This window comes from Aplysia californica, unplaced genomic scaffold (genome assembly GCF_000002075.1).
Source record: "Aplysia californica isolate F4 #8 unplaced genomic scaffold, AplCal3.0 scaffold00018, whole genome shotgun sequence".
In the NCBI taxonomy this organism is placed as follows: domain Eukaryota; kingdom Metazoa; phylum Mollusca; class Gastropoda; order Aplysiida; family Aplysiidae; genus Aplysia; species Aplysia californica.
Genome location: NW_004797288.1, coordinates 2,260,590 through 2,278,089, shown reverse-complemented (window position 1 = coordinate 2,278,089; position 17,500 = coordinate 2,260,590). Strand labels below are relative to the sequence as shown.

At 38.6% G+C, this 17,500-nt stretch overlaps 1 protein-coding gene across 1 annotated transcript in view; it reads left to right on the top strand.

The window, feature by feature from the left end:
- Nucleotides 1-17,500, top strand: part of LOC101859143 — a 44,433-nt gene that overhangs the window by 801 nt on the left and 26,132 nt on the right. The window lies entirely within an intron of this gene.

Sequence of the window (17,500 nt, the reverse complement as noted above, 5' to 3'; positions counted from 1 at the left end):
ATAGATAGATAGATAGACAGATAGATAGATAGATAGATAGATAGATAGATAGATAGATAGATAGATAGATAGATAGATAGATAGATAGAGAGAGAGATAGATAGAGAGAAAGAGAGAGAGAGAGTAAGATAGAGAAGAGTTTAGAATGGATTAAAGGGATGGGGGGGGGGGGGGGACGAAACAAAGGGGCAAACAGAAGTTCCTATAGAAATCCCTCAGTTTGCCTAATTCAGGGACACGTTTTAAGTGTAAGCAGTTTATGCCTATTGAAATATTATTCATTTCAGGAACAGACATTAACAGCCTTGTAAAAAGAATTTGAATGTAAATGTCTCCACGCCCACATTGACGCATTTTAGATAATTTATGAGATGGGCTTTGAACTTGCCTGTCAGGCTTAACTCGGGATGAGAGGCATCTAGACTGTTTATTTGTTTGATTGTTTTTTTTCGTTCTTTTTTAATGTCATTACTGTTTGTAAGTCTCTTTTTAATCATAGAAAACAGTTTTGATGCTTCTTGCTACTCCCCACAACCCCCTTCAAGTAACTTCTTTGTATTGCAATTGGGTTCATGCATAGACGATTAATTCATTAAGTCTCATCTCATAGGCTAACTCAATCAAAGAAACCCGACTATTACCCATGGGAATTACCTTCATAGGCCATGAGCTGGATGGGTCAAGTGAGTACTTTGCTAGTCATGGTTGGCTGGCAGGCGCTCTGAATGATTAGATCCTTCTGTTTCTCTTCATCACTACATAGATTGTTAATTAAAGAGAAAATGAAAGTGGTTTAGAACAGAAACATTTCAATTATGTATACCGAGAAAATTTAAACCAAAATATTTTTTTCGTAAAAGAGAAAGAACGAAATCCGGGACAACGAACCATTTAAAAAGTTGAGAATGCTGGAACACACCATTGGTGTAACAAAACTATCTTGGAGACCTAAAGCTGTTATTCACTATCCTAATACCGTCGTGGTTGTCAACAACAGCCACCAATTGTTGAAGATTTATGTACCCGTCTTGACACGTGAATGTCTTACTCAGTCTTATTAAACTGTTTCTAAAAACGCAGAGGGAAAAAGAAAGATGGCCATTTGTACAGGTGGTTATCTTATGCAGGTGGCCGTTAGAGTGGTCTCGACTGTTTTGCAATGTTAGCTCTATGTTCCTGTCGACATACAGTTTCATTGTGCATCAATTCACCATCAGCTTATGGCATTACTCTATTTCTCTAACTTCCTTCAACATCCAAAATGAGTTGCAAGAATAAATTTTAAACCTGTCCATAGTTCCGATTGTACATTGTCGAAATACATTTCTGATGACCCTAGTTCGAATTCGTTGGTGAACTAAGGTTGTTTTGTGTGCTTAGATGGGATGGGCTTTCACTTTGGCTAAAATCTTATCAGAGATGAACCTAAAATCTGAAAAACAAAACAAAAACAATAACAGTGTCAATATGAGGTGTTAAACCAACACCATAACAATATAGTTAAACTTCGCCTTTGTTCCTGTTGATTTTAACTTACGATCGTCCTCGAGAAAACCCCCCCAACTAAACTGACTGTGGGGGCTGTCGTGGTCTTGAGCTACGGTATTCACCTCTTGCTCAATTAGTCCCAGGTTCGAAATCTGACTGCGACGTAAAATTTTCTTCTCTGAAATTTTCTAACAGCAAGGAGGAACTTTTAGAGAAGAAAATTGTCCTCTTGCACCTCCTTTGCCGATCTCTAACCATGTTATGTCGTCTGCTTTCGTCTCCACTTTCTGCCCCCCCCCCCCCGCCCCCTTTGTCTCCTTCTCTGGGCTCCAGACTCTTTCTGCAGCTTTTCTGCTGTTACTCCTTGGCTCCTTCTTAATTCTGTCTTTCAACCACACTCCTGATCTAACGCGTATAGCAGTCTGGGAAAAAATCTCGGAGGTCCCTGTGAAAGTTGCGCAAGTTAAAGATCCCTTTAGGGTCCTAAAATCGATAAGAACAGGCTAGTAAATTGTGCCCTCTCGACTCAGGTTCGAGGATCCTGTGTCAGAATCTCCGAAAGCTTAATAGGACTCGAAAAGAATACGCGGGGCAAATGATCAGGGAGTGGAATGCTGCTTTTTCAGACATCATTATCTGTTTGCCAACTTGCTACTTACAACCCGCTTACAAATACCCCAACATACCTGCCACTATATTGTCTTCCCACTTTGCTCCTTGTCTTGGCCTGAGAGAATAGGCTAACACCAACTATGTCACCTTATCAGAGACTGTGCTCACCATTTCGGAACTTCATGGTGACCGCAAAGATGGTTCCAGTAGGGAACGGGATAGAGGGTGCCCACGTCCCTCGTGATTCATTGGAGCAGAGGAAGATAGGACTAACTCTAACATTACTTAAACGCAATCCCACATCATCACTCATCACTACCATCTTTTCTAGTATCATCACCGCTCTCAGATCAATGACTTACATCTATAATCCTGGAATCTGTATCTGCTGTTACAGTTACTTGTTTTACTAAGTGTGCACGTAATACACTATTGGACACTATCGTACGCACTTTTTTTCTACTAATCAAATGGCGTCAATCTTATACAAATGGGCAAGGGATAAAAAAAAAAAGGATAACAGCAGGCTTCAGCCACCACCCTCGCAAAATTCAAAACTGATTCCTACCAAATTGAAAATGCTTTAATGTCTCCCACACTCATATGACCTTAGGAAGTTGCGAGCGCAATAAACCATTTTTTAAAAAGAAAGGGGGAAAAAAGCCACAACACCCTTCCCCCTAAAACAGATACTTGCTGTGCGTCTTCGGCTGTATATATGTCCGTCTCCCTCTCCAGTATAATTTATCCTCTGTCGTCCTCTCTCCAGTTCTGTCTCTTTCCAACTCATTCTGTCTGTCCGTCTGTCTGTCTGTTTCTCTCTCTCTCACCATCCCCTCCCCCACCATCTCCTCTACCCCCCTCTCCCGCTCTCTCTCTCTCTCTCTCTCTCTCTCTCTCTCTATCTCTCTCTTTCTCTCTTTTTCCCTTTTTCTTTCTCTCCCTTGTCCCTGTGTCTCGCTCTTTCGCTCTTTCGCTCTTTCGCTCTCTCGCTCTCTCAGACTGTGCCTATAGCAATCGGTCCGTCTGTCTGTCTGTACTTCTCCTTTCATTCTGATGCCGAAGTCGATATTTCAAGCGAATTACCACGGGATTTTCCTTTGGCGTACTATTTAGATTGCACGTTCACCGATAGGAAGACCTCGGCCAAGGTTTCAAGGACTAACGTGCTATGACATTGCAAATGTTGTTATCAGTAAGGATACCTATTTCAGTTCCAATATTTAAAGCTCAGTTTAAGGCATTATTGAAACAAAAAATAGAACGTCAGTGAAGGTTACCGGGGGCCAAATCTATAAAAGCAAAGCAAGTGACAATGATAATAATAATAATGATAATAATAATTATAACAACAATAATAATGTAATAATACATGTTTTAATAAAACAATAATAATAACAATAAAAATAATAACAACAACAATAGCAACAATAACAATAAAAATAACAACGGTAACGATAAGAGTAACAACAACAATAATAATAATAATAATAATAATAATAATAATAATAATAATAATAATAATAATAATAATAATAATAATAATATCCCTTCTGTTGCACCGCCCCCTGTTGTACAAAATAGCTCCAGGCTCTTTACAACACCTTTATTTTATCACAAGATACAAGCAAATGAAAACGTTTTCATAGACCTTCGCTATTTAGATTGACACTAATATAAAAGCAGATATTCAGACTAACAGGGTCAAGGCATAATCGACGACGATAACATAAGAACATCCCATGAAGGACATTAATAGAGCTATAAATAAGAAGGACTAACTATCAAGATGCCATTTCAAAAGCAATACTTTTAAATGAATTTTTAATTTTTGCGTCCGACTTTATTCCAATGTGGGAGAGAGTTGCAGATAGATGGAGCTGGATGAGAAAAGAACCTCTCGCCGCTCATATGAAACTGATATCCCGGTCTTAGAAATCTTGGTGGAACATACAACTGAGAGAGGATGCTTAAATACGAGGATGGTTCATTGTTAACACAAAAATTACAAAGGACAGCAATCTTTCAAGTAATTTTTTCGTTGTTGTTAGGGAAAAATGAAATTTTCTTAAAGTTTGGATGATATTGTCGTTTCTCCTCTCTTTAGACATGGTTCTCATAGCTTGATTTTGAAAGCGCAATTGCTTTTTTTTGTATAGGGTTTTACGACGCTCGCAACTGCATAAGGTCATTTGAGCATGCGGTAGACACCTAATACTTTCAGTTGGAAGGACATTTTGAATTTGCCAGGGTGGCGGCCGAAGCCTACTGTTATCGATTTTAGACCACCAAGGGATCTTTGACGTGCGCAACTTGGCACACTTGCCCTCCGAGATTTTCCACCTTTGTCCGAGAAGGCTAGGTGCATATCTCTCCTACCAGAAGATCGGGGATGTGGCTGAAGGACAGCAGTAAGAGGGAGCCAAGGAGATGCAATAGAAAGGCTGCAGAAAGAGCCAGAAGCCCAAAGGAGGGGGCAAAGGAGGTGAGGGGGTGTTGGTAGAAAGAAGAGACGAAAGCAGACGACAGAACATTGCTAGAGAGCAGAAAAGGAGGTTAAAGGAGACAATTTAGGAGAAGAAAATGTTTCGGTCTCTACCTGGATTCGACCCCGGAACCTTTGAATGAGAGGCCTTAACCTCTAGGCCATGAGAGCCACCGCAATTGTTTCAAGTTGGCAATGCTCATGAGGTTTGCAAAGAAGCAGTTGCAGTAATCCATGTGAGAGAACACACTAGATCATCATCATCACCATCATCATCATCATCATCATCATCATCATCATCATCATCATCATCATCATCACCATCATCATCATCATCATCATCATCATTGTTTGGTAAGCAGAGTAGGAGGGTAGAGTCTTGTATGAATTTCAGACAAAATGACAACAATATAATACGTTTAAAATGTGTTTAATAGCTCAACGTTTCGCCTCGTGGGCTTCCTCAGGAGCAATTCATCATCATCATCATCATCATCATCATCATCATCATCATCATCATCATCATCATTTGATCAATGTTGAATGATGAACAGAAGTTTTTAAAATACCTAATGCGTTTTTAGAGGGAGGAAGGGTGGGGGTAAGTTCTTGTTTAGAGCATGTCATATTTTGCAAGTCATCATGAGCTCCTGGTCTGTTCAGTGGGTTTCAAGCTGGACTGCGATGTGGTTGACACCGATTCGAATCCCCAAATAGAGATTTCCTCAACTTGTGTTATTTTGGAACTTGCGAAGCCTTTCAACCTGCATGGTGGAGTTCTACCTGGGGCTCAATCGGAGATGGACGTTAGATTCGGAAGTTCCGCCTCTAAAATAACCTTACAGTGTTGCGAGAGGCGTTAAACCGATGCAATTTTGAAATTTCTTTTCTACAAGTTGAAATCGGGCGTCCTGCATCTTAACTAAAGTGTGGAAAAGGACGTTTAACCCATTCCATACGTCTAAAAGTCCTCTGTTACACATCTATATTATCAGTTGACTCTGAAGTCGTCCTTTGACCTTATTTAATGTCGGTACTGCAAAGCCCTGTATTTCCTATAGTTAAGATTTTATAGTTTATGATTGAGTAAAGAAATGCATATCGACACATTATAACGGTCATTAATTAGTGCAAGGTACGAGAAAGACACACAGACAGAGAGAAAAGAGTGAAAGAAAAGAACAAGAACCTACCTGTGGCGCCCTCTAACCATCCGCTTAGCTAATGCGTAATACCTATGCATGAGGTCCATTCGTTGAACCTATAGGCTATAGGAGACTGTCAAGGTGTTTAAAAGAGTTAAAGTTTATTATGGTACCTGGTCTTACATTCTGACATGTTTAACATGAACGCACTGATGTAGACCTCTTAAAATTATTTTGTAAGACATGCTTAATGAATCGAACGGCGGCGTGAGATCGAGAGGTTAAAATGAACGCAAGTTTGCAATTCTTATTTCTTTTTAGCGGCCATGGCAGCGCAGCTTGGTAAGCAATCTCAGTATTCATGGGGAGCCAGCGCTGAAAGGATCATTGTGTACTCTAAACCCTATGCTAAACATTAGAGGGTGTGGCCCTTCTGAGATCGTTCACTGATTGTAGATTGCAAAGTATGGGAGGATTACTGTGTGCATGGTTTTGTATGCGCTATATGTTTGTGTGTGTGTGTGTATGTGTGTGTGTGTGTGTGTGTGTGTGTGTGTGTGTGTGTGTGTGTGTGTGTGTGTGTGTGTGTGTGTGTGTGTGTGTGGTGTGTGTTGTGTATCCACCTGTGTGTGTTAAACAGAGGAGGAATGAAAGGCAGAGAGAGAAGTCATAATAATTATATAATATTATATATATATATTATATAATGTATATATATATATAAATATATATATATGTATGTATATTGAGAGAGAGTGAGAGGGAAGGATATATATATATATATATATATATATATATATATATATATATATATATATATATATATACATAGAGAGAGAGAGAAAGACACAGAGAGAGAGAGAGAGAGAGAGAGAGAGAGAGAGAGAGAGAGAGAGAGAGAGAGAGAGAGAGAGAGAGAGAGAGAGAGAGAGAGAAATGTTGGGAGCTTTGCGATATTTGGACTTGAGTGTGATGGACAGAAACATTATAACCACATATCCAGGGGAAAAAATAAGGATATCAATTTTAAAAGCTTGTAGACTCACAGATTCATTTAATTTCCTTTCAACTATTGGTTAATTGTTTCCAATTCAAGTACCGATAATAATTAATCAAAATTCGAACGGAAATGTGGCGTCAGTATTGCGAGTTCGGGGTTCGAGCCTCGGCTCGATCCGAATGTGTGTCCTTGGCAAGGGCACTTTACACGAATTTCTCATTTCGCCCGATCCTTTCGGAGATTTACGTTAAACTCGGTCCCCTCTTTTAAAATAAACTAAAAGTATTGATAAGGCGTTAAACCTATACCATTTTAAAACCCCCCAACAGAAATCAAGTAATGATCAGTCTGCAAAAGCTTTTAAAATTGACATCCTCACGATATCCATTTTCTGACTATGTCCGTTTTAGCCTTGGGCGTCTCCTGTATTATAATGTTGCATACCATCTGGTTATCTGCAATAAAATGTAGATCATCATGACAACACAATTTAACATAACTCACTATCTATAGTTTCGGTTTCACTTTGCTTTGGGTACTACTGCAGAGTGTCAAAAATTAAAGAAGTTAAAGAAGGCATGCAGGGTTTTTTTACACCAAAAGTTAGGCGACAACGGTTTTCCCCAGACAATTGAAAGAGCACTTTCAGTTTATTTTCAATTTTTGTTATGACTCGCTATGACCACTTAAATTTTGAGCCTTGAATAACCTATTTCCCAAGAACGTGCTGGGACCTTTTTAGCTTGCCAAGAGTGTGAAAGTTTTTGTTTATCATAAAATATACATTTATAAAACGTTACATTTTAATAGATCTTGTTTCATTTAAACCTTGAGTCAGGGAGAGGTCTCTTCATACAGCAACGAGTGTCCTCAGCATTAAAGTGTTTTATTAACTATTTGCAAAACATAATTTCAAATAGGAATATATTCTACGAAACAAATATAAACACAACGCACACACAAGAACACTTGTTCACACACTCACACATACACACACACACACACACACACACACACACACACTCACACATACTAACCCACACACACTCACACATACTCTCTCTCTCTCTCTCTCTCTCTCTCTCTCTCTCACACACACACACACACACACACACACACACACACACACACACACACACACAGGGAACACGAACACAAGTTAAATACACACCAAATGCCCTCCTACGCAAACTCAAACACATATCAAAGCAAACACACAGGTATGCAAAACACTAACATTCACACTCACACACTCACACACACACACACACACACACACACACACACACACACACACACACACACACACACACACAAACATACACACACACACACGTACATATAAACACACACGCATACACACACACACACACACACACACACACACACACACGCACACAGAGAGAGAGAGAGAGAGAGCTCCAAGCGGACCTGACCTTACAGAAGGATAGGACATGAACAAATCATAATAATAAATGCGTCCTATATAGATTCCTCTATGTCTGGACCGGTTGTCGAAACCTCCCACCCTGCCCTTTCCCGTTTGTTCTCGTTTCCAAAACACAAATGCAAATTCCCACGTACAAGCATTTTTATTACTGAACCAAAGCATGAGAGACGAAGAGAAAGGACTAGTATTGATCTGCTCAGAGAAACCGATTTTACAGCAGGATATTATTCCACATACAATACAGAGTCGTTTGCTGTGTTCTCAGATAGGTCTACGTTTTATTTTATTTTCGTTCCAAAATGCTTATAAGAAAACAGTTGGTTATGAATCAGAGCTATCACCAAATGGCAGTGATATCTAGACCGATTTTCACAACACACGAAGCATATAAAGAGACAAACAGAATTATGCTTTTGACAAAACCAGACTGAAACGGGGTTCTTCCATAAGTGTAGCATGCCATTGTAGAGACGTGTAGCCTTCCTGAAAGCATTTTTGTGTTCTCTACCCCCCCCCCCTTCCTAAAAAACAACAACAAAAAACCCAGACTTTTGCCTTTCTATTTATATCTAGCTTTGAATTTGTCTGTGTTCGTTTATTTTGTTTTTCAAGGGGTGGGTGATGCTTTATTTTGACTTTCCATTATAGAAACTATCACATCATAATGCCGTTAAAAATAATCATTTGCAAATGACTTCAGGCCATTAGATATCTGCGCTACTTTAGAATTACACAGTTCTGCCTGCACAGAAACTAGTTTTGAGCGAATATAAAATTCTATGAATATATAGAAAACGACTTCGAAACATCTCCCGATTTCGATAGAGAAAAGAGAACTTGGTTTCTGACCTCATGGTCTTAGTAAATCAAAACGGCCGAAAACGTCCGAGAGAATTTTGCAATTCTGAGGTAGGGATTAGCAATCTCGCCTGTGTCCCAAACAACGTGGCAAGATAAAGCTCAGCAATAAATTTAGACACAAGTAGTTTTTATTGAAGAGCATTTTCTCGGAACCAGAATTTTGCGGAGTAGCGGTAAGGCGCTTCTCTGTCACACGCAAGAGACCCGAACTCGATAACCAAGCGTGGGGAATTATCATCGAGTATCTCGGTCTTTCTACTGGGATGTTGGTTTACCTTTTAAGTTTTAGCCCGGGTTCACCCTGTCAGACAGAGTGGACGCCTGCCTACAGAATAAAATGATCTAAATTGCATCGATGGGGGCGTAAAAACACTTAGATCTACAGTAAATTATCTCTAAAAATTACGGTTTTGGTTATGTAATTGTGAGACTCTTCGCTGTTGTTCACAAAAGACGTGAATTCGATTCACGTCGAGGGAGAGCCCTGCTTGGATGTCGTGTTCCACTCAGCACGGGTTGGCCTTGACACGCGGTTTCGAGGCCACTCGCGTGCTAAATAATCCAATAGTGAGTCGCCTTTTCAATTAGACACTCAACTGGATTTTTAAAGTTATGAACTTGCTTGTACAATACCGATACCTTTTAATGGATTCAAAGACTCTCTTTTAATTCACACGTTTGGTAGTATAATTTGTTGGCTAAAAAATATGTATCACGATATTGGCGCAGTGATTTTTTGTGTCTCTGAGTTCTGCATGTTCTTCTGTCGTGGTGTGTTATATATAAAATGTTGCTTATCATTTCTCTTATTTTCAAGTTGAGCGTAATCAAATATTTTCCGCAAAAGGGATATGCATATATTTCTGTGACAAGTTATATCCAAATCGGCTAAATTGAGCAACATGAACTTTATCCTGCAGCAGCTATTTTTTTTTTGCTCCCAACATTTAGCTTGTCTACAGTGTTTGTGGGTGTGTGTGTGTGTGTGTTTGTGTGTGTGTGGGGGGGGGGGGGGAGGGGTGAAAAATGAAAGCTCAGACAGGAGACACATATAGGATCAGGAAATGATCGTTAGTTTAAGAATAGAAAGCGAAATTTTATAAGACAATTTTCTTTATTTTTTTAAAATTTTCAGTGAGTTACTAGTTATTGGTTTTATAGGAGAAAGAAAGGAGATTTTATAAGAAAATCACAAGGCGACATTGGGTTACCTTCTTCAAATCGACAAGATTTTGGAGGGCGGGGGAAACAAATAATAATTGACACCCCAGACTTCGTCGGCGTCTGCCATCTGAGTTAAAATGTTTGAAAGAGTCTTTTGAATTTTCTTTCAAGGTCATGAGCACCTTGGCGGAATAGCCTGCACACTGGAAAACAGTTACGACTAGAGGTTTTTCACACGGCTCTCTCTTTTCTTTTCATCAATTTAAGTGTAGGGGTAAACATGCATCGACGTCTGATTGAACTCTTCACCCGTAACACGCAAGAGGTGCGTGATCACTTCATATTGTGCTGGTGGGAAGTATGATAACCATTTTTTTTTTCTTTCGATTTTCGTCTTTCTGCTGCAATACCGACTATATCACCCCGTCCTGGTTGGCCCTGACGAATCGGGTCGAAGCCGTCCGACTTCGAGAGTATCCAGTTTGAAGACAGTTTCCAATGAGTGTAACAATGGCGTGAAAACAGTATCAATTGTTTTTGAAATCTCAATCCTGAAATATGTATATTATGTTACGCGCAATTTACCGATCTCCGCTTCACGTCTTACGATCATATAATTGCGCGGCCATCTTAAGATTGCGCTGTGCGTTTTAACGATGGTAATTGCGCGGTAATCTGAAGATTTTAAAAATTATTTTTAAAATTATTTTTAAAAAAAATTCACTTCCATCTTTATTTATTCTTTTATGTACACTGTGAACTTTGAGTTTGATACCTGGCATTGTTTCACTCTCGTGAGCTCTTCAGTTTTATATGTTAATCTAAATTTCATATTGTTACACTTTTGAAAACGTATGTGAATATTCCTTGATGTGAATAAAAGAATGAAGATGGAAGTGTATTTTAAAAAAAATAATTTAAAAATACATGTATGAAACATTAACGAAATTTTCGTATTTCCACGCAATTATACAATCGTTTAAACGCACAGCGCAATCTTAACATGGCCGCGCAATTTGCGCAGATCAGTAAATTGCCCGGAACACATGCAATCCATCTCACTTTGTTCTTTAGTCCTAGTGACAGCAACGTTTATGTTTGGTCCCTGAAATACTTGGGACCATAAAAAATCGTTTCTGCTTTGCCATAATGAAACGAGGAACAGGTTTTCTGGAATTTCAAACATTGCACATGTATTGCTTTAGAAAAGTCGCGGGAAAACCAGGAAATCTTTGCTGAGGTATTGTGACTAAGTAGGGAGATTATGTCACTTTACGGGGTTATGTAGTGCATGCCATGTATAGGAAAACAAGGTGCAGCTCATTCCTTTCAAATATATTATTTCAAAGCATCCCCCCCTAAACACTTAATTCTTTGCTGGCAAATACACTTGTAAACATAAAAGTGAAACATAAAACAAGAATTGGTGAACGGTAGATTTGGTTGCGTCGATGATCTAGTAGTTATACTCTCGGACTCTCAAACGTAGGGTCGTGGGTTTGATTCCCGTCAGGGTCTCAACGTTGTGTCATTGGGAAAAGCACTAATGAATGTTTACTTCACCCAAGTGGAAATGGGTACCAGGCTACACCCATTGACAGACCATGTCACTTTGTTAGTGTTTTAGCGCGTGCAATCCTCAGTTTGCACTTATACTTCTATAGAAAACAAGAATGTTTCTCAGCCGTGTTTAAGGGGGTAAAAATCGCTGTATAAGCGCACAGAACATGGTGTAGAGCGCGGATATGAGCTGTGTAGATGCAAATATTATTATCGTATCTCAGGGGTACTCCTGTTTTCTCAACCCACAGTTTCTATCTATCTATCTATCTATCTATCTATCTATCTATCTATCCATCTATCTATCTATCCATCTATCTATCTATCTATCTATCTATCTATCTATCTATCTATCTATCTATCTATCTAATTATCTCTGCTTTCTTCTTTAGATACACCCGTTTATTTTATGTAGCAAAAATTCGTTTTAGATGGCATCCAACCCAAAAGCTATACATAACAATATAGTTCACTCGGCCAAAAAAGTATTCACCCAAGTCCGTGGATTGTTTCACATGTCGCTGAACTCTACGTTTTGACGGTCTGATAGCTGACGAGTTTGCAAACAAGGGAAGAAGGCAACAGAAAGAATTACAAAACTGAGACACCTCGAAATAAAAAAAAACCTTTTACACCAAAGAGTAAAAGAAAACATTTTTCAGACTGCATGGACAAATTCAAATACAGGCACATTCTTTAAAAAGATAGTACCAAACATAAAAACTATAGTGTCTAATGGAAAGGGCCAAAACTTGATTATACCACTCAGATTATACTCCTCATATTTCTTCATCAAAAGAAATCAAATATGCGACCAATGCCAAACAATACTATCAATATATCACGTACTTTTGGAATGTGAACTGTTCAAACAATAAGAAAAATGCGTTAAAAGATCAATTTAAAAGGAAGGAATTCATTTTGACACTACCCAAAGACAAGCAATCAAACGAAACTTCTGATCAAAAATTTAATAGAAAAAATAAATAAGAAATATCCTATATAAATAGGCAATGGCTTTCCTCTAACAATATCCGAATTAATCTATTAAGGAGAACAGGGCTATTTACTATTATTATTATTATTATTATTATTGTTGTTGTTGTTGTTGTTGTTGTTGTTGTTGTTGTTATTGTTATTATTAATATTATCTGGGGCGGGAAGACTGGAGGGGGGGGGGGCAGGGGAGGTGGAATATGAGTATGCTCTAGGAAAGGTTGTCTTCATATTTATTTGTTTACTTGTACTGTATTATTATCATCATTATTATTATTATTACTATTATTTATTATTATTATTATTATTATTATTATTATTATTATTATTGTTGTTGTTGTTATTATTACTATTTTTATTATCATTATTATTATTGATGGTGGTATTAATAGGTCGATTTCCCGGTTGACAGGGTGCATGGCAGCGGAACCAATAAATTGGGGGAAAAAGAATACTTATCCGCAGACAGGAAAAAGAGGCCAAACGGCACCTGGACATGGATGGCTGGTGACTCTATAAATAAATCATTGATGGTCAGGGTCAAGGTTTTGAGGCTCTCTTTGGTTTCCCCAGAAGAAGAATAGGAATTGCACCCCCTTGTGTACAAGAGGTTCCGGTTCGCTCAGTGCGGATTTTGGATTTATTGTATTTTAATGACCTCTTGCCTCTCGTTCTAAAGCCAAATTAAACGAAGACAGCAGTCGCCCCTTCCACCCCAAGAGGATTTTTGTCGGCGTAACCATTTAAAAAGATGTAATTCGGAAATTTTGATTATAATTTATATAAAAACTTGTTAGAATAGTTTCACTTTGATATTTTCCCACGCAAGTAGGCCTAGGGTAACTCTGTTCGCAAAGCGATCGGTTTTGCGAAGAGGGCGCCACCGGATTTGTTTGTTTTGTTTTTGTAAAGTGTTTTACGGTGCTCGCAACTGCATATGTCATATGAGCACGCGGGACACACCTAATATTTTCAGTTGGTAGGAAATTTTGAATTTTGCCCGGGTGGCGGCCGAAGCCTACTCTTATCGATTTTAGACCACCAAGGGATCTTTAACGTGCACAACTTGCACATGGGCCCTCCGAGATTTTTCGCCCTTGTCCGAGAAGGCTAGGTGTAGATCTTTCCCACCAGAAGATCAGGGGTGTGGCAGAAAGACAGCAGTAAAGAGGAGCCAAGGAGTAGCAGTAGAAAGGCTGCAGAAAGAGTCAGGAGCCCAGAGGAGGGGCAAAGGGGGTGCAGGGGTGGGGGCAGAAAGTGGAATTGAAAGCAGACGACAGAACATTGCTAGAGAGCAGGAAAGGAGGTGAAAGGAGACAATTTTAGAGAAGAAAATATTTCGCTCGCTACCCGGATTCGAACCCGGGACCTTTGAATGAGAGGCCAACACCTTAACCTCTAGGCCACGAGAGCCCCCCCACCGGATTTTGAGGACACTTTTTGTAATTAGTTCAAAGAGAGGAGCGAACCATCTTGTTAAACAGAACCTTTGTCCAAACCAATTATACCAAGCAGCGGTTTTTTTTTCAAGCTTAGTCAGAGACTGAAATAGATTTTTGCACTCAGAGACTGAAACTGAAAGCGATTTTTGCACCATTCGGAAAATCCGCTCTCTTCTGGGAATCCACCAGTTGATGTGCATAATTATAACGTGCTCTATCTATCTATCTATCTATCTATCTATCTATCTATCTATCTATCTATCGATCTATCGATCTATCTATCTATCTATCTATCTATCTATCTATCTATCTATCTATCGATATATCTATCTATCTATCGATATATCTATCTATCTATCGATATATCTATCTATCTATTTCTGCGCACGTGTTTGTGTATATGTATATGTGTGTGAGTTTGTGTGTGTGTGTGTGTGTGTGTGAGAGAGAGAGAGAGTGTGTGTGTTTCTGTGTGTGTGAGTGTTTCTGTCTTTGCCACTCTCTGTATCCCTCTCTTTGCCCCCCCCCCTCTCTCTCTCTCTCTCTCTCTCTCTCTCTCTCTCTCTCTCTCTCTTTATCTATCTAACCCCCCCTCTCCCTATTTTGCGGTGCTTCTTCCTGGTTCCTGGTCTGAGAAGAAAATCTCTTTGGTCGTTTTTATCCCTGGATCAGGGAAATGAAAGACCAGAACGTAAACCCGAAATTATATCCCAATAAGGGGTATTATGACATGGAAGGCAAGCCCCTTATCAACGTCAACAACAAGATAATAATAAACATGCTAAATCAAAAGAAGTAAAAATCTAAACTGTGAGCTAAATCTGAAAGACAGCGCATAAATGTTCCTATACTTATCGATAAATAAGGATCTAAGTATTTTGAAGATACCACAAGTGTTTTTGCAATTTTCCAGTCTGGGCTGAGTTGTTTAAAAAAGAGAAACTAAAGAGAAAAAAACATGAGAAAAAAAGATTTCACTGAAAGTTGATGAAACAATAAATCCTAACCATATTTCATCTCTGCAAAGATTGCGAGGGGGAAAAGTTTAATATTGTAACTAAGAGGTCCAGATAACGTTAAAAAGAGACCTTTTTACATCCAATGCCGTGATGATAGGTAGATCCCAACAGGTTCTTTGTTATACAAAACAAAAACGTATTCTGTTTTACTTTCCGTTCAATCGAGATTTAATCAATGATTGAAAGACGTATCTATCATAGGAGCATAACTATGACAATTTTTATGTCTACTTTTGTATTCTCACAAGGTACAATAAACTGTTCTTACCTTCTCACTCCATTGTTGTCTGACACTGACACTGAGGGGCGTACGATTAGTATTATCATTATCATTATTAATATAGTTATAACCCTTTCGGTCATACTATGTCTACGGCATTGTGTTCGCTCAGTAATTCTTCATTAAGTTCGGGGGAGGGGGGGGGGCGGCTACATCTGAAGACTATCTCGCTTATTAGTTGACAAAATTTTACCCAAATTTGCACAAGCATAGTAAAGAGTCTTGAAATCCACAACCAAATTTGAGAAAAACGTTTCATTTCCATGGATACGGCGACCATATTGGATTATGTTGACATGTCTTACGTAATGAATGCTGCACTTATTTTTCATGGCAATTGATTGGGGGGTTTTTTGCATGCATGTTAGCAAACATTAGATATAAACATTTGTTTGTTGATTTTTCCTAAACGAATTAGAAGATTTTTAAGGAGTTTTTTTGAGAGGTAGTATTCAAATTGGCAAAAATCCGTTAAAATCCACACTCAGGACACCACCAACAAAAATCTATTTCACGTATCGAAATTTCAATCGAGATATATTTATATTTAATATCACATCTTCTCTTCATTCTGTGAAAATTTCATGACGATTGGGTGTCAAATGGTGGAGTTATTTTAAAAAGTATAGTGAAAAATAGCGTTTTGAGAAACAGCCGATAAAGAAAAATAAAGTATTAAAACTTTATGAAGAAGTGGTAGCGACAAACATGCCCGGTATGGGAAAAAATAAGGCTTTGGGGGGTTCTTAAGCGATTAAATACATGTAGTTGTAGAAGAGGCTGGGGAAGCTAAAAATGCCTACCACTCAAATTCCATAGTTTTGAGCCGAATCTGGACTTTGGGCGTGTAGACCCCCCCCCCAAACCTCCTTAAGACAAAAAAAAAAACCCCACTACAAAGTCAACAACCTTGTCATTCATTTTCGAACTAGCCAAAAAAACTATTGGCAACAAAGGAATGAGTGTAGGTTTAATCAACTTATAATATTATTCAGATTTTTTAAAAGGCAATCATGCCATTCTGTTTGTTAAGAGGGGCATACAAATGCATAGAAACGTGGTGAAGGCTTTAAATAGTTCCCTTGACGTTGATAAAACGGACTTTCAAACCGTGTAACGAAGTGAAATACGAAATCACTCTATTATTGACAATGTCACATCGCTGTCCACCACGGATCCCTGTTTTGACACATGCCAGATATGTAGATGGGACACGAATTCTCTGACAAGACGAAATCTTAAACGTAAAACTGATATTGTTTTGTGGGGATTATATTGTTTTATTTTTGTTTTAAAGCTGTATTGTCCTCGGCGTGCTAGCAAGATTTCACTTAATTTAAATTCTGTAACATTTTTTAAATTTTTTGTACTGTTGACAAAGATATGGGTGGCAGACTTAAATTAACTCACATCTGTTTCTGTCTTCTCCCATGTTTCAACGAACTTCCACATAACTTTAGAAAAAATAAGCTGAAATATTTTGGTGGGTAAGAAGACTTCATCGTTAAAACAAAAATCATCGTGAAGTATAAAAACAACAAAGTTAGATTCCACTTCTAATACTGAATGCTCAGAATTTTTACTCGATGATAATCTGACCTCGAGCGCGATATGAATTGACCTGTACTTACCTATCCGAGATGAGGAGTCAGGGAAGGGTATGGCGAGGGTGGGAAGAGGGAAGGGGAGAAGACGGGTGAGCTGAGGACGTTTTCGATTATAATAGTCAGTCACGCACACGCCCTAATCTATTTGACGTAAAGAAGACTTACTTTCCACTTTCCTAATACTTACTATTTTTCCTGTCAGCTTCTCTGTTGTTTTAATCTGTCTGCCAAAAGATGGTCAAAGAAGATAAATTAGAGACCCTTTAGCAGCAGTTGCTTTGTGTCCGGTTACTACATAACAAGGTTGCTGTTGTTTCTGTTGTTGACGTTGTTTTTGTTTCTTCTTCTTCTTCTTCTTCTTCTTCTTCTTCTTCTTCTTCTTCTTCTTCTT